This window comes from Rhinatrema bivittatum, chromosome 4, assembly GCF_901001135.1.
Source record: "Rhinatrema bivittatum chromosome 4, aRhiBiv1.1, whole genome shotgun sequence".
Classification (NCBI taxonomy): Eukaryota; Metazoa; Chordata; class Amphibia; order Gymnophiona; family Rhinatrematidae; genus Rhinatrema; species Rhinatrema bivittatum.
Window position 1 is genome coordinate 443,040,149 of NC_042618.1, and position 24,518 is coordinate 443,064,666.

The 24,518-nt window shown below is 41.9% G+C and overlaps 1 protein-coding gene across 2 annotated transcripts in view; it reads left to right on the forward strand.

Moving 5' to 3' along the window:
* Positions 1–271: 271 nt before the first annotated feature.
* Positions 272–24,518, forward strand: part of TMCC3 (transmembrane and coiled-coil domain family 3) — a 234,605-nt gene continuing 210,358 nt past the window's right edge. The window contains exon 1 of one of the 2 annotated variants that reach the window (XM_029601609.1): positions 272–1,673. The gene's annotated coding sequence lies outside the window, so the exon portion shown is untranslated. The remainder of the gene's footprint in view (positions 1,674–24,518) is intronic. The other variant, XM_029601612.1, reaches the window with a different exon arrangement.

The following is a 24,518-nucleotide window of genomic DNA, read 5'->3' on the forward strand; positions in this document are numbered from 1 at the left end:
GTGAATGGAGCAGACGGGGACGAAGACAGAAGATGAAGCGAAGACGGCTGGATGAGGACTGAAGACAAGGCTGGATTGAATACAGGAACACTAGGACAGTCGCAGTGCTAGGAAGTAGTGGACCTGTTGTTGAGGCAAGTTGTTTCCAGGGAGCTGTCCTTATATAGGGCTGTGCAGATGATGTCATCTTTAGGGGCCGCGGGGACTTTCCCGCCATGGTCCCTTTAAATCTCAGGATGTGGAGCGTGCGTGCGCTAGGGGGAGGCGCGGCCTGTGCTATTGGCGGCTTCCTGCCGCGTGGCTGACCGGCAGCGTTTGTCGTATCGGAGAGGGACAGAGTTGGTCCAGCTGGAGGAGGCAAGTGCGGCGATGCGTGGGGGCAGCCTCCCTCCCTACCACAATAGTGCAGCAGAAATATTCCAGCAGAATCCAGTCAATTAGAGAAACGTTTCTCGTATTGTTTTTATATCTGCTGCACAGGCGTTACAATTCCCTCCCTAAACGAGATCAGCTCAGCACAGACCTGCGCTGTGCCCATAAACGTCCATCAGATGAGGCCACAAGCCTGGGTACAGGATTCCGGCACGTGTGGCACGGAGCCAGAGAGAGAGGCGACAAAAGCATGGGAAGGGAGATGGATCTTATCAGAATCCTCCTCACCAGTACTGACCTGGCTCATCTGGAGGTTGTAGGTCAGTACTGATTTTACAGTTCCTTTATGGGCGCCGTTCAAAATTTTCCTGCTTTCTCGGTTTAATACGGATTATGTGACTGGAATCACATTGGCACGACAGTTGGAAAAGCAACAGAATCTTCTACAGGCACAGAGTCAGTTGGCAACTACGCTGTTAACACAAAGTCCAACCTCATTAAAAAAAATCAATTAAGGAGAAGAAAGGACACGTTTAATTAACTTGTCAGTTGGATCCCAATAAATAATATAGTACCATAGCATAATTCTGTCCGAAGAAGTCATAAGCTGTGGTGACGTCTACGCATACTACTTAATTATGGTTGGAAAAAGCAATGACACCAGCTCTACCATCCATATTCAGCTGCAACAAGAAAGAAATCAAATCCATGTGCTTTCTGTATACCGATGACACAGTACTGCAACATTTATTATTATTCATAAGAGTAATGGTAATAACAGCTTAAAAATGCCCAGACTTACTTTTGTTTGCAAACTGAATTTATCAACATACAGGACTGGCTGAATGTTAGCAGATTGTTCCTTAATACCAGAAACATAAAAGCAATATTCTTTAATAACAGAAACAGACTGGCTTATTGTAACACACTTCTATAACCACTACCTGACTGATAAGGCTGCCCTACACGGTGCACAATTAAAATTACAAAACCCATAATACAAACATTAACTCTTAACTCTTCAATCTGTCATAGCTGCTCATGGGGTCAAGATGGACTATGAAAAAAAAATACTCCCATTATATTTGGAGCACTGCCTAGAGTTAAAGACTGCTCCGATACAGCCTCAAACTCAGCCATTATTACTCCCAGGGCTTGACTGTGGCATAAACTGCCTCAGATCTCAAGGCAGCGTGATTGCAGTCTCATGGAATCTGCGGATTTGTTCCTAATGCTCCAAAAATCCCACGTGCAGTAAGTTAAATCAATGGATTCAAGTGAAGGTGAAAAGCAGTGCTGAGGTATGGTTGCCATGTTAGTCCACTTAGATACTAGAAATAAAGGTCAGCAAACAAGTTTGTAGGTGAGACCTATTTACTGGACTAAATATATTTATGAGGTTAGCCCAGTAAAAAGTATCTTATTTGTTTGTTTTCTTTTATGTGTAAAGAAAGAGGGGAAACACTGAATCTTGAGCAAGCACTTAAAATGTCCATGTCCATAAACTTCTTTCTTCACAAAGAACTGCATTTTTAAAAGCTCAATTAGGACTTAGATGCTCTAGGTAGGCATCTAAGAAATTTCTGAAAGCCAGTTTCTCTATGTTTAAGTCTAGTAGATGCTTAGATTTGGATGCTCTGCGAGGTAGGTGTGTCAGAGGCATGGTTTCAGTATATTAAGATGTCTGTATGACCCATTCAGGTGTCCAATCTAACATCCAGGAACACTTTTAAGAGTGCAATTTTCAGAAAACATTTACCCAGGTAAATACTGATGTATTCCTCACCTGGGGAAAAGTAGGTGGGCTCAAGGGTTTGGTTGGGGAAGAGAAACATCAAGGTCGATATTCAGCCATGGAGCAGCTAGTTAAGACGGCCGGCTAACTTAACGGGAATATTCAGCAGTGCGGCCACTGCATTGAATATCCCCAACTATCTTAAAGTTAGCTGGATAAGTATATCTGGCCAACTTTAGGCCAGATACCCCACATACAATCATGTCATGCGATCATTTTATCACTTTATTAGCACACATAAAATATACAAAACTCCAATTTAAAAACCCACCCAAAATATTAAAATATGAAATACATGCAAAACCCCTATGGTGCAACCAGAGTTAGCCACATAAGTTACGTGGCTAATGCCGGCCCGCCCGGAAATGTTTCTTGCCCACCCCTGGAATGCCCCTGATTTATGCAGCTAAATTCTAGCCGCATCAGTCATTATGCGGTTAGAATTTAACCACATAAGACTTTAAATATAGGTGCCTAGCCATTTAGATGGATAGCTTTTCAGTTATACAGCAAAATGGCTTTTGAATATTGACCTCATCATGTATAGATTCCATCTTCAAATGTTCTTTGAAGAGACAAAGTACCTGCAGAAAAAAAGCAGGTTCAAATCTCTGCAGGTACTTTTTTTCCGAGCCAGTTTTCAAAAGGAAAGCATGTTTGTATGTTCTTTTGGAGAACTGGTGCAAAGCCCATAGTTAAATGTACCCAGGGACTTTGCATCTGTGCAGAACTTATGAAAATTGCCCCATAAATGTCTATTGTCTAATAATGATTGAAGAACGGCCTAATTGGTTATGTGCGAAAATGTATGCATCTGGATTCTCACTGAGACACATGACTCCTGCACTTTTTTTTTCTTTAATTTTTATATTCTGACATTTGACCTCAATCAAGATATCACACCAGTTTACCTTCAGGTACTATAGGTATTTCCCTATCCCCAGGGGGCTTACAATCTAAGCTTTATACCTGAGGCAATGGAGGGTAAAGTGACTTGTCCAAGGTCACAAGGAGCAACAGCAGGACTCAAACCCTGGTTTCCTGGTTCATAGTCCACTGCTATAACCACTAGGCTATTCCTCCTCCCTTGAAAATGTCATCCAGAATATTTACTTTGTGAGTTCACTCAAAGAAGGAAAATTAAGATATCCTGGAAAAAAACAATGGATAACATAAAGAGTCTTATGAAAATGCCTTGATTTGTTAAATCAGCTTTAGGAGATTGGTTGTAAATTCTCATGTCTCACGGTTAGTGAATTTATCTTTGACAGAGAGGCATTTTACTGATCGTTTTAAGAGCTGTAGTGCATCCAGTTTTGAAAGCTGTGGGCACTGCTGGGCAGTGGGATGATGCTAGTAATTATCACCCCTTTTCAGTTCTTCCATCCACAGGAAAAATAATTGAAAAGTTAGTGCTTTGTCAATTGATTACCAATTTGGAGGAGAACAATCTGTTGAACAGTCATCAGAGTAGGTGTCGTCATGCACATAGCACAGAGATAATTCTGATTTCAGTGGCAGAGAATTAGACAGGAATCAAATGCCTTTGTTGTCTGTTTGCACATATCTTCAGCATTTGATTCTGTGTCACACCGAATATTGCTGACCCGTCTTGTTGACATCGGAATTGGGGGATGGGTCGGGAACTGGTTTTCTTCCTTTTTGAAGAATTGTTTTTACCAGATTAGGGTGGGTATTGATGCTTCAAGTTCTACAAGAGAATAAAATGCAGTTCCTCAAGGATCCTGCCTATCTGCCATGTTGTTTAATATTTATTTACTCCCTTTGTGTGATTTATTGGTGAGGAAGAATGCGATTTTTCATTTGTATGCAGATGATTTGCAATTATTATATCCAGTGACAGGTGGTTTACAGGATGCTGTTTCTCACATTAGCCAGAGTGTGAATGAAATTATTTTGTGGATGAGGCAGAACAGTCTATTAGTGAATGCTAAGAAAGCTGAAATGTTACCTATTTCATGTAAGGTTGAAGTAATTTCCCCTATCGTTTGTCAAGTTGGGGGAGTAGACATTACAGCTGTAGAGGTAGTTTGAGATCTAGGAGTTTTAGTAAATCATGTTTTATTAAATGTCAAGATGGTCAAACAGCAAAAACAATGCATCTACAACTTTTTCTCCCCTTATAGCTTTCCCCACACATCCATTCAACATGACCATTATACTGAAAACCAATACAATAAGTCTGACGCTGTTCTCTGATACGCCAGACCCGATAAAACATATGGATGTTTCTTGAACTTATCCCATTCCCTCTCCAACCCTCCCCCCCCCCCCCCCCCATACCTCAGCATTACATGCAGACCCAATCAATATAACTTAAGCTCTATTATTACAGTATTCAGAATCATAATCATCAACAAGTCATTTATGTACATATGTTATATACTACATCAAATGTTCAACGTAATCCTGTTATTCCTGTTATAATTTGTATAATTTGTTACATTTATTACAATGTTACAATTTATTATTTTTATTACAATGTTATAATGTAAAATAGGGCTGTTACTACCCTATTCTTTGAGTTATCTGGAAACCGATGTGATATCTCGATCGAACGTCGGTATATAAAAGAAATAAATAAATAAATAAAATAAAGTATTCAGAATTAGGCTATGAGCCCCGTGGGATATAATGCTCACGTATGGTTCCCAAATTTTCAAAAATTGTGATCTTGTTATCGGTGAGGGGCGTGCAGCAAGGGATTCCATAAACGTCATGTCATGTATGGCATTTCGCCATTGCCAGAATGATGGCGAGGTCTCGGATCTCCAAACCAGCAATATGGATCTTTTGCCCTGTGCTAGCATTTTCATGACTAGCCGTTTATGGCAACTCTTCCGGAAGTGTCTGGAAATTCCCATACTGAAAAATATGACGTCCGATTTCATAGGGATATTACTTTGTGACATCGGACTGATATATCGCATCGCCCTTTGCCAAAAAGAGAAAACCCCTGGGCAAACCCAAAAGGCATGAGTAAGGGTAACTTTATTTATTTATTTTTATTTATTTAACTGCTTTTATATACCGAGGTTTAGCTAGCTGCCTTCACTCCGGTTTACAGATAAAACAACTTAATACATTTAGGAAGCAACTGATTTCAAACAGTTAAGGAACAACAAGAATTAATTCAAAACTTATATAATTTATATCAACTTTTTTTTTTTTTTAAGCAACGTGGGGTGCGTTATGGTTCATATTCCGAAATATGTAAAATCTGGAAAGAAACGAGTATCGACTCAAGTTGAGTCTACGAATAATAATTTTAAATAATCCTGTGAATAGATATAGAGTATTATCCTTATCAGTAAATTAGAGAGTTGAACATTCTCAATAATAGTCTCGAGATTGTAATTATATAACCGACAGTGGTTATGTGTTAGTTATGTTACGTGTGGTTAACCAATTCCAACTTTAGATGTGTTGGGGTAAGATTAGCCCTAAGTGCTAGTGCTTGGGAAAGAAAAGCCCGATGTAACCATTTAAATTGCTGTTAGGAGGAGATCTAGGACTTTTATTACATACTAGCTTTACGATGCAGCCACTATTACAAGGGGCTTCTTTAAGTGAAGGAAGCTGCATATGCTGTGCTATATCCTGGAAAGGAACGACTTTAGGACGGTGATGCAGGCATTTTTTATTATCCAGTTTGGATTATTGCGATGCCCTATATGTAGGGCTTCCTAAGTGTTATTTAAGGACATTGCAGGTTTTAATGAACGCTGCGGCTCGGATTATTTCTGGTTGCCAGTTTTACAAAAATTGCATTGTCTCCCAGTAAAATTTCGAATGAAGTTTAAAATTCTATCTTAAGTACATCGCATTATAGATGGGGAATGTCTTACTTATTTGAAGCTGCTAGTGAATATGTATTGCCCTCAATGGCCTTTGTGTTCGGGATTGCACCAACTATTAACCATTCAAGGTTACAGCAAACCTCTAAACATGCTTGTTCTCAGATTGCGCCAACGCTATGGAACAATATCCCCTCAGAAATGCATTTGATAAGTGATTACAAGAGTTGCAGGAAAGTGTTAAAAACATTTATTTAGAGAGGCTTTTAAGTGATGAATTATGTACTATGCTATTTTATGAGTTTTAGTAAATTTTATATCATATGTTGTATAATCATTTTATTATGTTATAATCTGCCTCGAACATTATTTTGGCAAGAGTGCAGAATATCAAGAAGTTGTAAATAAATAAATAAAGTAGATTTATTTATTTAGAGATTTTATATACCATCGTTCCATGTATAGATCACAACAGTTTACATTCATAGTTATAAATATTAAACGTAAATATAAGCAGCTTAGTTGAGTTGCTTTCGGATACGTTTTACTTGGTGACATTTGAAATGAGCAATTAGCACGTTAAGGGGATAATTTTCCAGAGCATACACATGCGGAATACATGGTTTTGTGTGTGCGAATGGGTTTTTTGAAAATTACCCCAGGGGTTGTATGCGTTAAGTATGTGCAGAAGTGATTTCGTACTGCAGAGAGGAGTTCCCAGGGGCAAAGCTGAGGCAGGGAAATCATCACTTTCAGTCTTCGAAGGTATGTGCATGGCCATTTACGCCCCTTCCCTAGCACACGTGGTCCAGGGGCCCCCAGCTGCACCCCAGGCTCCGCCCACATTCCCACTGCCAAGTCTTTACTTTACATTTGCTAACCTCTCCCCCTCCCTCTCCCCCCACCTACTTTCCACCTCCTTTCTACCCCCTCCCTCTACTTAAAACTCCCATAAAGTGAATTTTATCAGGACAACATATTGTATATAAAAAATTTGTTCCCAATCACGTGTATATATACCTCCTTTAAGTGTGGATACCCTCCTATATATCAGAATCTCCCCCCCCCCCCCCCCCCCGTGTAGATAACCTCTTGCTCATATCCCACTTTGCTAAGTTCTACTTGTATAATCTAATCTGTCATTTGTATGTATCTTGCTCGTATCCCACTTTGCTAAGTTCTACTTGTATAATCTAACCTGTTATTTGTATGTTATTAATGTTCCTTATTTAATTATGCAATAATTGTAAAGCCTGTTGCTAAGTTCTGTTCTATGTAAACCGACGAGATGTTCCCAACGTTCGTCGGTATATAAAAGTTATTAAATAAATAAATAAATAAATATATTCTTTGCATTAATCAGAGAAAATAATTATTCATTCCCAGACCATCTAAACACATGATGCTAGGAAACCAGACATAATGGTAAAAGAGAAAATGACAAAAGCAGCATTCCTAATAGAAATGTCAGTACTAAGTGACTGTTTGTCATCACAGGCCACCCCCAACATACGCACACACAACCCTCTAACATTGGGGGCAGAGTAGGAAATTGTCCCCCACAACTCACCAAACAAAAAAAATGCTGGCGTTATCTAAGTAACAGAAGCACAAATCTCTTCCACTACCAGGCAGATTGTGAAATAATACAAAATCCTTGGGTGGGAGAGGAGAAACATAACTCTGCACATTTGTAGCAAACCTGCCGTACACAACTGCAGCACTAACTCACAAGACTCCAAAAGCAACAACTCTACCTGTGATTTGGCAGCACTGCAAATATTACACCGGCCCCTAGAACAGCAATAAACGCCCTATGGGGCAAACACAATGAACAAGAGCGCTAAAGAGCCCTACACAGAAGCTACATGCAAGCAGAATACCTTACCTTAGTCACAAATGCAAAATGACCCTAAACAAATGCAAAATAAGTGATCACAAATTAAAAACAGAAATATGCAGACAAGAGCTAGAACGATAACCTCAAGAAGCCAGAGTCTGCACGCAATGCAGCAGTGGAGCACTAGAAAAAGACCTACATTTCCTCCTAGACCAAGCAGAGCCCAGTCATTCTTCATGTAGGGAAAAATGACAAAGCAGCACCCACATAATATGGTTTTCTATTGGAGCCACTGAGCCTTTATCATTTTTCTTCTGAGGGGCGGTTGGGTAGGAGGAAAGAGAGCAACAGGAGAGAGGTGGGAGTAGGAAGACTGAAGAGGGTGGAGGGGGGATAGGACAAGGGATGAGAGGGAGTGGAGATGAGGGAGTGGGGTTCTGAAGGGGGCAGTAACATACCTAAAGTATTTGGCACCCCATATATAATTTTAGAATTTAAACACACAGAAAAATATACTATTATGTCTGCAAGTAAATTTTTAAATAGGACACTAAGTACAGTGCTGTCATAAACAAATTGGAAATAAGACAATAATTCAGTGAACAGGTATTACTGCACCTGTAGCTAAAAATATTGTCAGTTTAAAACTACATAGGCCCCTTCTTCAGATGTCAGATCAGAGACATTCACATCTAAAGATGGGTCCTACATTGTCTCAATACATCACATAAAGTATTTTTGGATAGTACGGTACTTACATAGCTCCAATAAAAGCTATCACATTCCGTCAAACACACAATTTACCCCAAGAGACAACTCTGCTGTATCAAAATAACACTAACTCCCAAGCCTCAAACAGCAACAATCCTACCCAGGAAAGAGCAGCATTGTTACAACAGGCCTTAGAAGACCAATACACCTCCTATTGAAAACAGAAATATAGAACCCTACACAGAAACTACACACTAACAGAATCCCTTATCTTGGTCACACAGACAGACCAACAAACAAAAAAATTAAGAAAAATAAATCATCAATAATAGTAAAACCATACTAATAAAAATATTTCAAAACAAGTAATGAAGAGAATAGCCAATAATTAAAATTTCATGAAAATGTTTATAAAATTTCCCAAAACACCAATATAAAATTTCAAAACAGCAGACACATCAAATACCATCCAATAATGAAACTGATAAGGAATAAAAAATCTGCCACTCTCCATATCTGGGATTTTGTATTATTTCCAGTCACCCTGAGATTGTCATGGATTAGGAGAAGGGGGCCCACACAAAATCTATCTCCTCTCTCTCTCACACACACTTAGTCTCTCTTCTTTCTCTCACACATGCTCACACTGCCCCTTTCTCACACACAGACTCTCATACATACTCTCTCACACACACACACACACACACACATATATACACACAGGCTTTGTCTCACACACATAACCTCTTTCTTCCTCACACACAAAGGCTCTCTGGCTCTCATATACACACACACATACACTTATGTGCATATGCTCTGTGGCTCTCATATGCATACAAATATACACAGACTCTCATAGACATCCACATACAAACACAGGCTCTCTGGCTCTCATACACCCATCCCCTGCAATCTTGTTTATCAGCCCTCAGAAGTCTTGTTCCCCAGCCCTCTCTTCCCAGCATTTTTGCTCCCAAGTCTCCTCTCCTCTCTCAGACCCCCCCACTCCCCAGCACTCTTGGTCCCAAACCTTCTCTCCCCTTTCAGTCCCCCACTCCCCAGCACTCTTGATCCTAAGCCTCTCAGATCCTCAGCTCCCCAGCACTTTTGGTCCCAAGTCCCCTCTCCCCTCTTAGACCCCCAACTACCCAGCATTCTTGGTCCCAATCCCCCTCTCAGATCCCCACTCCCCTGCAGTCTTGCTCCCCAACCCCCTGACTCCTCAGCACTCTTGGTCCCAAGCCACTTGTTAGACCCCCAAATCCTCAGCACTCTTGGTCCCACGCCAAGTCTCCCCTTTCAGACCCCCCCAATTCCCATTAGTCTTGCTCCCCTCTCCTCTTTCAGGCAGCCCCCTTCCCAGCAGTCTTGCTCCTCAGCCCCTTCCCTCCCCCCCAGATCCCACACTCCCCAGCAGTCTTTCCAGCAGCTCCCTCTCCCTCTCCTCTCCCCTCCCCTCCCAGACCCCACTTCCCAGCAGTCTTGCTCTCAATCCGCCTTTCCCCATCCCTCCCAGACCCAGAAATGATTCCACAGTCCCCAGTAGTCTAGTTGCCCCTCCCATGCCTTCTCACCCACAATCCCCTCACTTGCCACAGGTGGTCAGCACATTATTTTCTTTCTGTCAGTGCTACTGCAACCCTCTCACTCATCCTCCATGCCTGAAACATTCAGAAGATCACGGCCTTGTAGCGTGGGCTGATTCTTCCTCCTCAGCTGTCGGCACCTGATGATGTCATTCGGGTGCTGGCAGCCAGAAGGAAGAGCCCGCTCTGCAAGACCACAATACTTTGATTCTTCAGAAGCAGGGAGGGTGAGTGAGGGGATCGTGGCAACACTGCGGGGATAAACTGCAGAAAGGGAATGATGCGCCTTCCCACTGCCACCAATAAGGCTTCTCCCGTTGTCGTAAAACATTTGGGGGGGGGGGGGCATGGCCTTTGTGACCTCCCCCATTCTAACACCTACCACTAATTTGCAAAGTGGACTTATGCGCCTCAGTCTGCTTTGAAAATTAGGGCTGACGACAGTGCATGAGGATTTCTGCCCCATGCGGGCTGTTATAAAATTGGGTTCAAACTGTTTAAAAATGATGCACGAGGTGTTTAGTGATGGAGAAGAAAAAAAGATCAACATATATTCATCGGCACCCCAAGAAGAGAATCAGTACAGAAGAAATTGTACATATGTCAAAGAGTGTTTAAGGCAAGCTTTACGTTTTTCCAGTTCCGCAGTTGGTAGGTGAGTTATCAAAGATCAATACCTGAACAGAATACACCTTGAGCACACTCGATCTAGAGTGTGCTCAAAACATCTACTGAGACACAACCACAAGGTCTTGAAAAGGGGTTCACACTTTTCTGGGACCTACAATAAGGTGCAATGGGTTAATTCCTTTTTATTGGCCGCATATCTTGTAATAGAAACTAATTGAAAGTATCTGCATCCACCATCTCTGTCGATTGGCACAGAAAGGTGTGGAACATGCTGACAAGTTAAATTAGAAACATGTGCTGTTGTGTTTGTTATGTAACAAACTAACAGCATGAGGTACAGGAACTACATGCACTGCAGGCAGGAAAATGAATAAGTTCTTATTGCAAGGGCTAAACAGAACTACAGCTGAACCTGAGGCTGTCTAACAATGTCCCAGGCTGCCTTGCAGCGAAACAGGAAGTGACTCTGCAGCAAGCTTCTTAAAGGTGTAGTAGTGCATCACACATACCAAAGGCATGTGGTTATTTGAAATCTGTTTATTTTACATACAGATTCTGTGCCATAGGATACAAAGCCACTTTCGTTGGCATCTTTTGATCCTCTTCAGCTATTCATTTTCTTTCTTGCTTTCTGCTTTGTCCCTATATTCTTTTTTAATTGCATGTTTCCTGTTCTGTTCTTATCTATGGCAAGAAGAGTCATAACCCAGTTATTTAGAATAAGAGTGCTGCTTCGTAACGCACCCTGTTGCTGTAGATGAGGCTCTTCAAATATGTCCTAATTGTATGCATGTGAAAAAAAATGTAAGTTTGTACGAAAGGACAGGCAATTCTACCAACAGTTTTGCTGTACTGAAGATATGGTAAATGTTTCTATTTTTTTCTTAAATCTTGAATGTATGACTTGAACTCATGGCAGCTGCTAGCTTTGCCTGTTTTTGCTATATCTATTTTGACAAATAGTATGTGCTAATGAGCCATTTTCTCTCCTGTTTATTTGGGCTGCTGTAATGTTATTTCTGGTCTTAGTCACTGTGGCCAATCATAGGGCGGGTAAGCCCCATGGTTTCTCACCTTTTTTATGGTCTCATTGTCAAACGTTGAGCACGGCCACATAAGGAAATTGCACTGCTTCAGTAGTTTTGTGGTTTTGTCACTGGATAGGAAATTCCCTTTGACAAAAACACCTCAGTACAACCCACAGTCTAACAGTAGGTTTCCGGACTGCTACCTTTTACATAATGTCCTCAGCTGCAGAAATGAGCTAAAAACACTCCAGTGCTTGTGCCAAATACCATCATAGTCTGCCTCGGGAGGCTGAAGGCATTCATCCATGCCATTTTTCTCATAACACAGGCTATGTAGATTATTTCAGTGCATATCACACACCATTGTACAGTTGTCAGGTTGGAAGCTTCTGCAGTAATCAGACACATAGTAGGTATAATAATGCTGATTTATTCATATACAGGCTGAACATAGGCATAACTTGGCTTACAACTGCTGCAGGCATACAACAAACAAACAAACAAAAAAAAGCACAATATAATGCAAAAGCTTACTGTCCGGGGATAGACACCATCCGGGCCATTAATCTGATCCAGAGTTCAGGTTACTGGTAAATCTTCCCTCTTGAATAAACAGACACAGCACACTTTAAACAGGACTTTCACCATACTGTACACTAGATATTTCCACATTATCAAAACATCTTCACACAACAGTTATCAGGACTCAGGGGTCCGCACATCAGGTCCTCCTAGCTTTCCGAATGGCAGGAACACATTCTTGATGTCCCTGTATCTCTTTTGAGCTCCTAGGAGTAATCATGGGGATAACACCGCATGGAAGTTTCATCCTTAGTCCTAACGTCTGCTTTGGGGTAACGGATGTGTTTCTTGTTTACGGGTTGGGCTGGATTTATGCCAGAAATGAATCCCCCGTGCTGAAGGATCTGTTGTCCTATTAAGAAGTTTGGTTTTGCTACTGACTGCATGTTTTACTGTGGAAGCCTATGCAAGACATCCAATTTTCATGTTTAATGCATTTGGCATTATTGGAACCATCCAATCCAAGTTGTGGACTGAACTGTTTTCAAGGATTTGGATTTGCCTGAGGTGAAGGTTGCCAGTGAACTATTAATGGTCAGAAGAAGCCATTACTTGGGGGGGGGGGGGGGTTGTCTTTTCAATCACAGAGGGGAGATGTTTCCCTGTCCGAAAAAGAAACACCTCTGAGCCCAATCCACACCATCTGTTTGACCATTTATCAGAACCCAGTGACCAGTGCAAGGAATTCAAATTCCCCAGGACCAGGTTTTATTTTGTGAACCTTAGTTGAGTTACATTCTAATCCATGTATAGTTGTACACCTACAATACCTGCATCCGCTTTAAAGAGTAATGAAAGGCAGAATATATATTAACAATTATTTTAAATTATTTTATATAGATAGAGATATATAAATACATTTTGACTTTAAAAGCAGTTGCATCTAGCTATGCTTCAGTGACCCTCCAGCATCTGTCAAACATGTGCAAGTAGCAAAGTCTTCACAGTATGCAAAACCATTTAATCACCATACTGACATCTCATGCTGTCATCCATAAGGAACAAGAACATCTGAAACTGACCTTTATAAGACCAAGCCGGTTGGCATACTGCTTTCTAAAAGCCGTACCCTGGTGGTCTGGCAGGATAAGGAAACATGTATGGAAATGGTCCCTGTGAGCTCGCTGATTGCGTAATGGTGTCCTGCACCTAGACGAGGACAGGGTCCTTTATCTTCACTCTGCCTCTCGACTTTATCCTTCATGAGTCTATTTAATCTTAAACTTGTTTCTTTCTTTTAATTCTTTTCAGTGTATTTATTTAATTGATTAATTAATGCACTTTCTATCCATCTTTCTGAACATGCTACAGGTGATGTACAAGATATAGCCATAATGCAAAGCAAGCAAACAACAAGACAGACAATAAGAAAAGTATTAGCCAGTGCCACAATAACAATCCTATAATATACAAAGCCAAGCAAAAACCAGGCTTGTGTGTACAATGAGGCAGTACAAAATGGCAAATATCCCTAGTAATTCTATTGTCTCAATATTTACAATAATGTTATTTGGTCTGCTATGCTTTTTGGAGCTTTCTGTTCAATGGTGCACAATAAGCAGCAACAAATTGTGGTTTAGAACTCAGGAAAGATGGTCCTGATGATTCAAGAATTGTGCATGTAGATGTTTACATCTTACAAGTGTCCTGCTATGTGATTTCACGCTCCAGCACTTTCTTTCTGAAGCAGCAGTGAGTGGTTGTGTTGCTTTTCCTGCTTGAGTGACCTTGAGACTCCCACGTCCTAAGGCCTAGGCCAGACATCTCTGACATCCATCTGTTGCTGGGGATCATCTGTGTCATGTTAAAAGGGGAAACCAGAGGGGGAATACAGACCAAACAGAGGCCATGGTCAAGGCACATCATCATGGTTAGAGAAAAGAAGCAGGCGAGTCAGGGAACACATTTGTATGCAAAGAACCTTGTAAATGTACAAATTATCTGCATCATGTTTTTTTTCTACCTTTTCAATGTTGTCTTATGATGTTTGATCTTCTTTTGGACAGATTTGAAAGTAAACAGTTATTAATTCAATTAGCTTCCCCAACAGTGTTTTATACAGAGATGCTTTTTCTTCTGGTGTGGGGCACGTTATGTGCAAACCAGATGCTGAGTACACATAAGTCATGCACATCAATATGGATAGAAAGGGCAAAGACATTTGGATGAACCTGAGAATTGCCAACTTATTGTGAAGCATTAGGCATCCAGATAACAGCTGAGATTTTACCTAAACATTTTTGTGGCAAATTTCAGTGAAATAGGCTAAGGCTTTGGATGTCGTAACTGCCTTCACTGTGGTTCTGGAGTCAGGATGAAGTAAGGGATCAGGAGGACAAGGCCTCCCTGAAGCCGTGGCATTTTTACATTTTGAGAGGTAGAAATGGACTCATCTGAGAAAGTTCTTTTTCACTCAACGCACAATTAAACTCTGGAATTTGTTGCCAGAGGATGTGGTTAAGGCAGTTAGTGTAGCTGGGTTCAAAAAAAGGTTTGGATAAGTTCTTGGAGAAGTCCATAAACTGCTATTAATCAAGCTGACTTAGGGAATTGCCACAGCTTATTACCAGTATTAGTAGCATGGGATTTGTTTAAGTTTTGGGTGCAGGGCCGGCACAACGCACTGTGCAAGCCGTGCACTTGCATAGGGCGGCAGCCTGGGTCCACAAGTGGCCAAAATGGAGCAGAGGCTGCGGGGCCACCAGGAGGACACCACCTCGTGGGCAGCTGAAGAAAAAGCTGCAGGACGCATAGGAGGTTTGACAAACCCCTGCCTGATCTGATGTAGGGAAAAAAAAAAGCGCATCCTCTGTCCGAGCCGGCAACAAGAGCAGCGGCAGCATTTAAGTAACGTCATCTCCTGCTGCTGCAGAGTCAGTCAGCGGGATTTCACAGCTCCTACTGCGACAGTAGGAGATGATGCCACTCAGATGCTGCTCTTGCTGCCGGCTCGTGTGGGATGAGGGAGCAGCCCAACTGTAATAAACCGTGCTAGGGAGTCCCAGCACTTGGAGTGGGAGGAGGAAAAGCCTGGGAGTGACTGGGTGAGAAGATGGGGGGGGGGGGGAGAGCATAGGGAGGGGGGAGGAAGAAAGTGATGAAAGCATAGGAAGGGGAGGAAAGAGCAAGGGAGAGAGGAAGAAGAGGGAAAAAGCTGAGGTAATGAGGAAATAAGGTGAGAAAGAGGAATTATCTGAGACAGTAAAGGGTGAGAAGGAAAAATCTCTAGAGGGACAGAAATGGGGGAAGAACTGAGGTAGTGTGGGAAGGGGAGGGAGGGAAGAGCCTTTGGAGGAAGAAGAGGTGAAAAGTGGGGGAATGAGGAAAGATAGTGAGGGAAAGGGGAGGAAGAATTGAGGTGGTGAGGTAAGGGGATGAGAAGTAAAGGACAGAGCCGAGGTAGTGAGGCCACGGTCAGCTCGGTGAGCCCCAGCCTGCCCTCCGATGGCCTAAGTAGAGAAGAGGCTTTGAGCTGCCAGCGGACCGCATCCCACCAGCAGCTGAAGTGGAGTGGAGGCCACCTTGTGATCCCGACCCGATAGAGGCCAAAGTGAAGAGACAGGCCCAGAGCTCCCAGGGGAGCAAGTGGAAGAAAAGAAAAGGTGAAGCCCGTGTGTGGGAGACAGCATGTGTGGTGTTTGTGCGCGTGCGCATGTGGGAGAGAGGAGGCATGAGTATGTATGAGAGAAAGAAAGTGCGGGTGTGCATATATGAGAGAGAGAGAGGAGAAAGTTTGGGTGCCCTCCCTCCCCCACTAATCTCCAGGTATGGAGAGTGGGGATTTTTTGTAATCCTTATTAGTTTTAATTATTGGGTGTTTGAGGTGTCTGCTGTTATGAAGTATTTTGCTGGTGTTTGGCAAATTAAAAAAGCAATTTAAATGAGTTTTTAAATATTGGATGTTTATTCTTCAGCTGTCTTGAAATATTTCTTTTCATTATTAATATGGTTTTACTATTATGATTGATATTTTATATTTCTTGATTTTATTATTTGATATTTTATGAGCAATGGTGGTTTCTGTTTTTGCACTGTTGCGCTGTAAACAGAGTCTGGCTTTTTGCAATGTCCAGTTCAGTTTTTGTCTGCACATTTCTATTTCTGCTTTATGGTCTCTTTTTTATTCTGTATTTGGTGAGGGTCTGTCAGTGTTTTGCATGTGTGACAGAGGTGAAGTATTCTGCTAGTCTGTAGCTTCTGTGTAGGGTTGTATAGCAGCCTGGCTTGTTCCATTTTCCTAATACGAGGTAAATTGGTATTTTAGGAGGTGGTGTTATATTTGCAGTGTTACTTTTTCATAGGCAAGATTGTTATTGTTTGAATGCTGGCAGCTAGTGCTGTTTTGGCATGGGCGGTTTGCTATTTTGTAATTGTTTTCTCATGGCTTTCTGAGGGTCAAGCCCATATTCAACATGCATTACAATAGGCTTAATAACATATGGATATTTTTGCAGGGTTTTCTGGTTGGCACCACAGCAGTGCACGTAAATATATAGGTTGTTGTAAGGATATTTTCACCTCAGAAGACTGAATGTTATTTTAATGCAAAATCTGCTATTATAGATGCATAATTTGTAACTGTGTATTTGTAGAGAGTCGGAGTGGGGGAGGAGGATGCTAGGGCATCTACTACTCTTGCATTGGCCATGAGGTCCAGAGGAGAGGGAGTGGACTCAGGTAGGGAGGAATGTCAGATTTTAAAGTTTAGATTACTGGAGGGAGATGAATGAATCACGGGGGGGCACACTACTTGTTCGCACAGGGCAGTAAAAAACCTAGCACCGGCCCAGTGTGGGTACTTTACCTGGTACTTGTAACCTGGATTGGCCATTGTTAGAAACAGGATGCTGGGCTTAATGCACCCTCGGTCTGACCCAGTATGGCAACGTCTTCTGTTCTTATTTTCTTATTCTCCATGCTATTTATTTTTATCTATTTATTTAACTCTTTTCTATACCGACTTTCATGATCTCGATCATATCAAATCGGTTTACAAGGAACACGAGGTAGGAACATTAATGTAAACAATAAAAGAGTAAACCAAAGTTACAATAAACAGGGTAATGGGAACTTGGGAGCTGACGTAGCTAGAGGCTATGGCTAGAGGAAGAAAAATTGTCAAAACTTAACAAAAGGTCAATTGAAGATGCCTTGAGCCATGTATGGCGAGTTCTGTCTTTTATTGGCGTTTATCAATAAAATTACATGAAATGAGACAGGCTGATGGTAGGGGATGGGAGTAGGAAAGGGAGGGAGGGGCTGGGATGGGAAAGGGGGAGGGGAGGAGGGAGCAGGGAGGTTAGAAGGGGGGGGGGGGGGGTGGCTGAGTTAAGGGAATGCTTATTGAAACAGCCAAGTCTTGAGATTTTTTCTGAATGTCAAACGGCAGGGTTCCATTCTGAGATCCGGAGGAATGGCATTCCAGATGGCTGGTCCCGCTGTCGCACTTGCTAACTGGATGTCCCCAGCCCTTCCCCACCCCTCAATCTAATTGAAAAGAAAGTTTTTACATGGTACCAGTGAGACTGGGGAGACATATAAAGGGAGAAAATGACCAAGAAGAGGTGACAGAAGAGACATACTTCAGCACTTGAACAATAAATCTCTTTTTTCACAAGGCAAATGCATTTCCAAGCAATAGGTTACCAAAGGGTCAAGGTCTTTGCTGTCGTTGACATTGTTACTGTGGCCAAAGACCACTGTAGGTGCTCTGAGGGTTGAGTCTGAAAAGAAGTTTTTTTTAGAACTGACCAATTGTTTTGGTTTGGGTGCAGAACTCCTATCTGTGAGTTTTGAGGCAGTAGCAGACTGTGTGGTACAGCCATTGCGGTGTCTCTAAGACAAGATAGTCATAGAAGGAGGAATGGTCTGTGTCAAGGCGGTCAGAGTTTGCCCTAAGTCTGTCTTCTGTCCCTAATCACATCCTCTCACACTACTCGCTGATGATCCTTACTGACACCGAAGAGAGATGGTTCTATACATATCTGCTCATATAAGTATTCTGCTCTCCTGCTACTCTCCACTCTGCTTTGCCTGCCTCACCTGGAATGTAATTGATCTCCCACTCCTTCCCTCTGCAGTAACAAGCAAAACCCATGTGCCAGGCTTACTCATATACCCCTTGGAAGCCAGCATGAGTCACAAAAGATCACTGAGCAGGCTCACATTAGCATGCTCACACTATTTAGCTTGCCCTCGGTACATAATGTGCCTACACTATTTAGTAAATACATTTTCAGATTTCCACGCCTGAGAATATCTTGCACTAATAAGGGTCAGTTTTCACTGTGCTCAGGATAAATCTTTTTGCATCACTCGTTAAATGTGCACATTACATTTGTTGTGAGCCCATGCTAAACTTTTTTTTTAGCTTGAGTTTTTTATTACTTGGGACCCAAAATAATTTATGAAATCTTTGTTGCTTGGTTTCATCAGTCTCGTGCCTCGATGGAAAACATCTCATTACTATCCTTCATTTCTCTCTGGATTTGTGCCTTGTGCTCTACATTTATACTGTGAATATTTTTTCTAGCTTATACGTTCCTTTTTTCACCTTGCTCTCTTCCTTCTTTCTTTATTCTGTTCCCTTATTTTAACATAAGAACATAAAATATGCTATACTGGATCAGACTGAGGATCCCTCAAGCCCAGTGCCCAATCCAAGTCACAAGTACCTGGCAAGATCCTAGAGGATAGATCCTATGCTATCAATACTCAGGGATAAGTAGTAGCTTCCCCTAATCTACCTGGTTAATAATAGGTTATTAATTTTTTCTCCAAAAATTTGTCAAAACCTTTTTTAAACCCAGCTTTTTAACTGCCTTTAACACATCTTCTGGCAATGAGTTCCAGAGCTTAATTGTGCATTGAATGAAAAACTATTTTCTCTAATTTGTTTTAAATGTGCTGTTTACTATCTTCATGGCGTGTCCTATTCCCTGATTTTTATTAGAGTAAACAACTGATTGACATTTACCCTTTCTTTTCCAGTCTTGTGAGGAAATCCCCCAAATTTGTTTGCTTTTTCCTTTCTAGTAGTACCACATATGCTGAATGGGGAAGGCTTCGGGATTTTCTTTGCTCAAAGTTTTATCTAAAATGTTACTTAAGAACATAAGATATGCCATATTGGGTCAAACCAAGGGTCCATCAAGCCTAGTATTCTTTCTCCAACAGTGACCAATCGAGTACCCAAACATTAAATAGATCCATACTACTAATACCGGCAACAAGCAGTGGCTATTCCCTATTTATTAATAGCAGTTTATGGACTTCTACAGGAACTTATCCAAACCTTTTTCAAAGCCACCTATACTACTGCCTTAACCACATCCTCTGGCAACAAATTCCAGAGCTTAATTGTGTGTTGCGTGAAAAAGAATTTTCTACAATTTGTTTTAAATGTGCTACTTGCTAACTTCATAGAGTGTCCCTTAGTCCTTGTATTATCCAAAAGATAACTGTTTGAATATGTAATACTCTTGAATCTCCGTGGGATGGCATTTAGTGTGGGAAAGATCAATATGATATTTTGGTGTAGAAAATGAGGGGATACAGTTTTGGGCTGATGTGATTGGTGGAAGCTGTGTCCTGGGGAAGTATACATTTTGAGGAATTTGGCAGGAGTTTGCTTCTCTAAGATGGAGATAATAGAGAGAGGGACCTCCAGGATGTAGGAAGTCTGGAGTAGTTAGCTCATTGGCTGGTGGGACCCCTTCCAGTAAGAAGAGGGGCCTGCAGGGGCTTCTCCCCTCAAGGGAAAAGGCCCGAAGCCATGGTGAGAATGAAGGATTGCTTCTTCCAGAAGAAATGGGAAGAGAACCATGGAGGGCTGAGATGTTTCCTCCACCTGAGAGAGAAGCTGGCATGGGAAGGAGAAGGGGCTGATCCAAGATGAGGAGGGCCCCAGTGAGTTCCAGAGAGTGGAGGCAACCAGGGAACCCTGCATGCTGCTGGAAAGATGGAGAGGGGATGATAAACGAGACATTTGAGAAGTCCAAGGAGGTGTAATGAGTAAGGGATATAACTTTAATGCCCCACATGGAAGTTAATATTTAAAAGAATGAGGAATCTGGAAGTAATGGTCTATTCTGTGTGATTACGGCTGGTTGGGATGAAATGGGAAATGTACCTAATTCGTAGAGCTTTTAAGTACCATAACAGGAAGGAATGTAAGCCACACATTCCAGAAAAATGTTGTTAGGTAGAGTTAACTAATTTCTGTTCAAGTGAAGGCTGAGAGATTGGCATTTTTATTCTTGGGGGTGCCAGTGAGTGTACGGTTGGGAGTTTACTCAGATTGTTGTATCCCATGAATTCTGAGCATTCAGTATTTATATGGCTACCCTGTTCTGTTCCTGTACATAGTGACTGACTGTAAAACCAGAAATAAGGTTGAGAGTTCAGGTTTATCTGAGGATGATGTGGCTCTGTCTCAGTGCTTTATCACGCCATCAGTAAGGGAATAGCTATCGGAGCTAGCATTCATAGAGTGGAGGGCCTGAATGTTCTCCCTGACCAGTCAAGAGAATGTGAGCTACCCCTGCTGTTTCTATTCAGGTCCACTTTACCATCTGCATGACCCATAAAGTTGAAGCAAGTAAATAAATTTGAGAGTTTGACCTCTTTCACATAATGTCAGTATCCCTCATCATTTTAAATGCTCTGGTGTATGGGGGTTACACATAATATTCTAGACCTCTGTCATATCCCCCCTCAGCCGTCTCTTCTCCAAGCTGAACAGCCCTAACCTCTTCAGCCTTTCCTCATAGGGGAGCTGTTCCATCCCCTTTATTATTTTGGTTGCCCTTCTCTGCACCTTTTCCAATTCAACGATATCTTTATTGAGATGCGGTGACCAGAATTGCACAGTTCTCCAGGTGCAGTTTGACCAGGGAGCGATCAGAGGCATTATGACATTTGCCATTTTATTCTCTATTCCTTTCCTAATAATGCCTAATATTTTGTTTGGTTTTTTGACCGCTGCCGCACACTGGGCTGAGGATTTCAAAGTATTGTCCATGATGATACCCAGATCTTTTTCCTGGGTGGTAACTCCTAATGTGGACCCTAACATTGTGTAACTACAGCGTGGGCTACTTTTTCCTTTGTTACTCTCCTCTTCACTTTGCAATCTTGATCTTTATTATTTACCTACTTTCTGTTCATTATCTGTCACTTATCCGTCATCACACTTTGTTTTTTATTATCAGATCTATGAAATCGCAATACGGTCTGTATTGGAGAGGAAGGGAATAGATGCACTGAAGCACAGCAGAGAATGCAATGGCTCCTTTAGCCGTTGTCTATCAGTGCCTATGTTTCCTAGTCATTGTTTAGCAGTCTTGCCTTCTTCTCCATTTCTTTCTTTTAACTTTTCTTATCTGTTTCTCATTTATTTTTCTTCCCGTTAAACCCATCTCTCTCTCTCTCTGCTTACCATCTCCATTTCTGCTTTGTCAACCACCACCTACTATTCACAGATACAGAGAATATTACGGCAGATAAAGACCTATCTAGTCTGGATAATTTCATTCCTAGTGCTTGGCCATAGACTCCAGTTGATCCCTGGCTTTACCTTCACTTCATGGCAAATTGTGATCCTTTTTGCCTCTTTCTCATGTCTTAGACTTCCTCTAGCAACTTCCTTGTCTCTTTCCTCAATGTCTCCCATCACTAAGCCTTCTCTCCCATGCCAAACCTCCCTCTCCCCGCTCCACTCTACTCTCTCCATTTCATCATGCACTCCATTTCTTCCTTTCCCTTGGCCTATAGGTTATCTCTCTGCAGCCTGGAGCATTTACCTTGAAGGGGGAAATATGGAGCTGGTTCAGCGCCATGAGCCATCCCTGGCAGAAGCAGGCAGACTGGGGAAGCAAGAAGCCTTCTCTCTCACACCATCACCTCCTCCTTTACCGTCTTGCAGGAAATAACGCACGTGTGACAGCGCGCGGCATCTGTCTGAGAGAGCAATGCCTTGCCTTCCCAGACTCTTTGCTGTCTTGGGCTTTGCTGGGGACGGCTCAGCCCAGTCCCTGAAGCTTAACCCGGCGTTTTGCCTTGAGGGCAAAATGTATGGAAAGTCTGCATCTCCTCACGCTTCCAGTCCCACCGGCAATCAGTGGGGAGCGAGTCATGGCTGAAGCAACTTTCCGGGAGGTGTTTCTCCAGTCTTCTTACCAGCCCATTGCTAAAGCTAGCTAAGGACGTGCACAAGGGCTTCCTTGGTATCCTCTTTCCCAGTGACTGTCTGCCTTAAATTATGATGATTGTGGATAGTTTCTGCACGGCATCCAAATGTTTGTGTTTGGGGAGTGGGGAAATAGCACGGGCAGGGCGGCCGGGGTAAATTTCTCCACACCGTTTTGCTGTGGCACCTGCAGTCCTGACCTGAATTATCCTCCTGTTCCCTCTCCTGAGAGGAGGCTGTCAATTGTGAAAAAAAAAAATCATTTCATAGTTTTGTGATGTGGACAAGTGGCCATTGGGATACAAGCAAAACCTGATCTTTTCCAGACGTAACGTGATGAATCAGCTAATTCTCAGAACCATGGAGACTGATTCTACCTTATAGTCATCAGCACACGTTTTATAGAAAGAACATTTTAGACCAAGAATCAAATGGCTGCTTCAGTGATTAAAGGAACTTAGTGAACCTTTCTATTTCTGTTTGCGCTCGATACCCCACAGTTGCATTCTTTACAGATTGCCCAAAGCAGCTCACAGCAATTTAAATACATTTCATTCAATTCATAAAACATGATTCATAACATATGAAATGGAGATAAAGACACAGAAACACGTGATGGGTGCCATATGGCATGTTATCTTGTAACGAAAAGGTGAGTCAGTGATGGCTTTTCAATGCTTTCGTACCGAGAAGCTCCTAGTTACTGCCAGGCCAAACCTGACCAATTTTCAGCCAAGGCTGAGCTCCTCATCTTGGTGGCCAGCATTCATCCTAGGTTATCAGTGCTGGCAGCAGGCAGATTGCATCCCTCCTGTCACTGAAGAAGGAATAATCTCTGGAACTGTCAGTGGAGATTCTGAAGGGCATGGTAGGGGTGGGGGCAGCCTGAACCTTCTTATTGCAGGATATGGAGGCTGCTCGAGGTTATTATATCGGGTGGTGGAAGGGAAGGGATCATGGCTTGGAAAGAGGGGGATGTTGAAAGTATTAGGCAAGTGGGAATCATGGCTCAGGAAGAATTAATCACAAACCACACCCACCAACACACAAATTGTGTATTCCAGTAACCTTATTTGTAAACAAAATCTAAGCAATGGTTAAACTGGTATTATTTATAACACACCCCCAACTGCCATCAAATTTTGTTGGACCCTTAATCCTAGAGTCAGTATTAACAGCAGACTCTCTTATGATATAGGGTCACTTTGCTTTTATTTAGGCTGCAGGAAGCACATATACAAAAATATGTGCTTCCTGCAGCCTATATATATACAAATATACAAAAAAAGAACAAAACATAACACTTATGTTTTGTTCTTTTTTTGTATATTTTCAATAAAACCAGTCTCACAAGTTTGCTGACGAACTTCAAGTCTTAACAACTGACATATTATATTTCCGAAGTAGTGCTGAAAAACCAAGATATCCAGTCACAATCCCAAAAAATGTTTAAAACATGATACTTATCGCCGAAGAACGCGTCAAAGTCCCGACACGGCCATAAGTGTTACTAAATAAAAGCAAAGTGACCCTATATCATAAGAGAGTCTGCTGTTAATTCTGACTCTAGGATTAAGGGTCCAACAAAATTTGATGGCAGTTGGGTGTGTTATAAATAATACCAGTTTAACCATTGCATAGATTTTGTCAGGAAGAATTAAGCCAGCTATTGCTGTCCCTAGTTTTAGCCATGTAAATTAGGCTCCTAGCCGCTGAAATTCTTTTCCTGACTTAATGCTGCCTACCTGCTCATCCATTTTTTTTAGACACCTAAATGTAGGGGGTCGGGCTTGTGAATTTAGGGACCTAAATTTAGATGCTTTGCAAGGGGGGAATTTTCACTTAGGCAGATCTAGGCCCCTAACTCCTTAAGTAAGATGCCTAACTCTTTTCAATATTGGTCCCTATGAAAGCAGAGCTGCTTTAAGTTAGAGCAAGGTCTTATCATACAAATGAATAAAACTAAT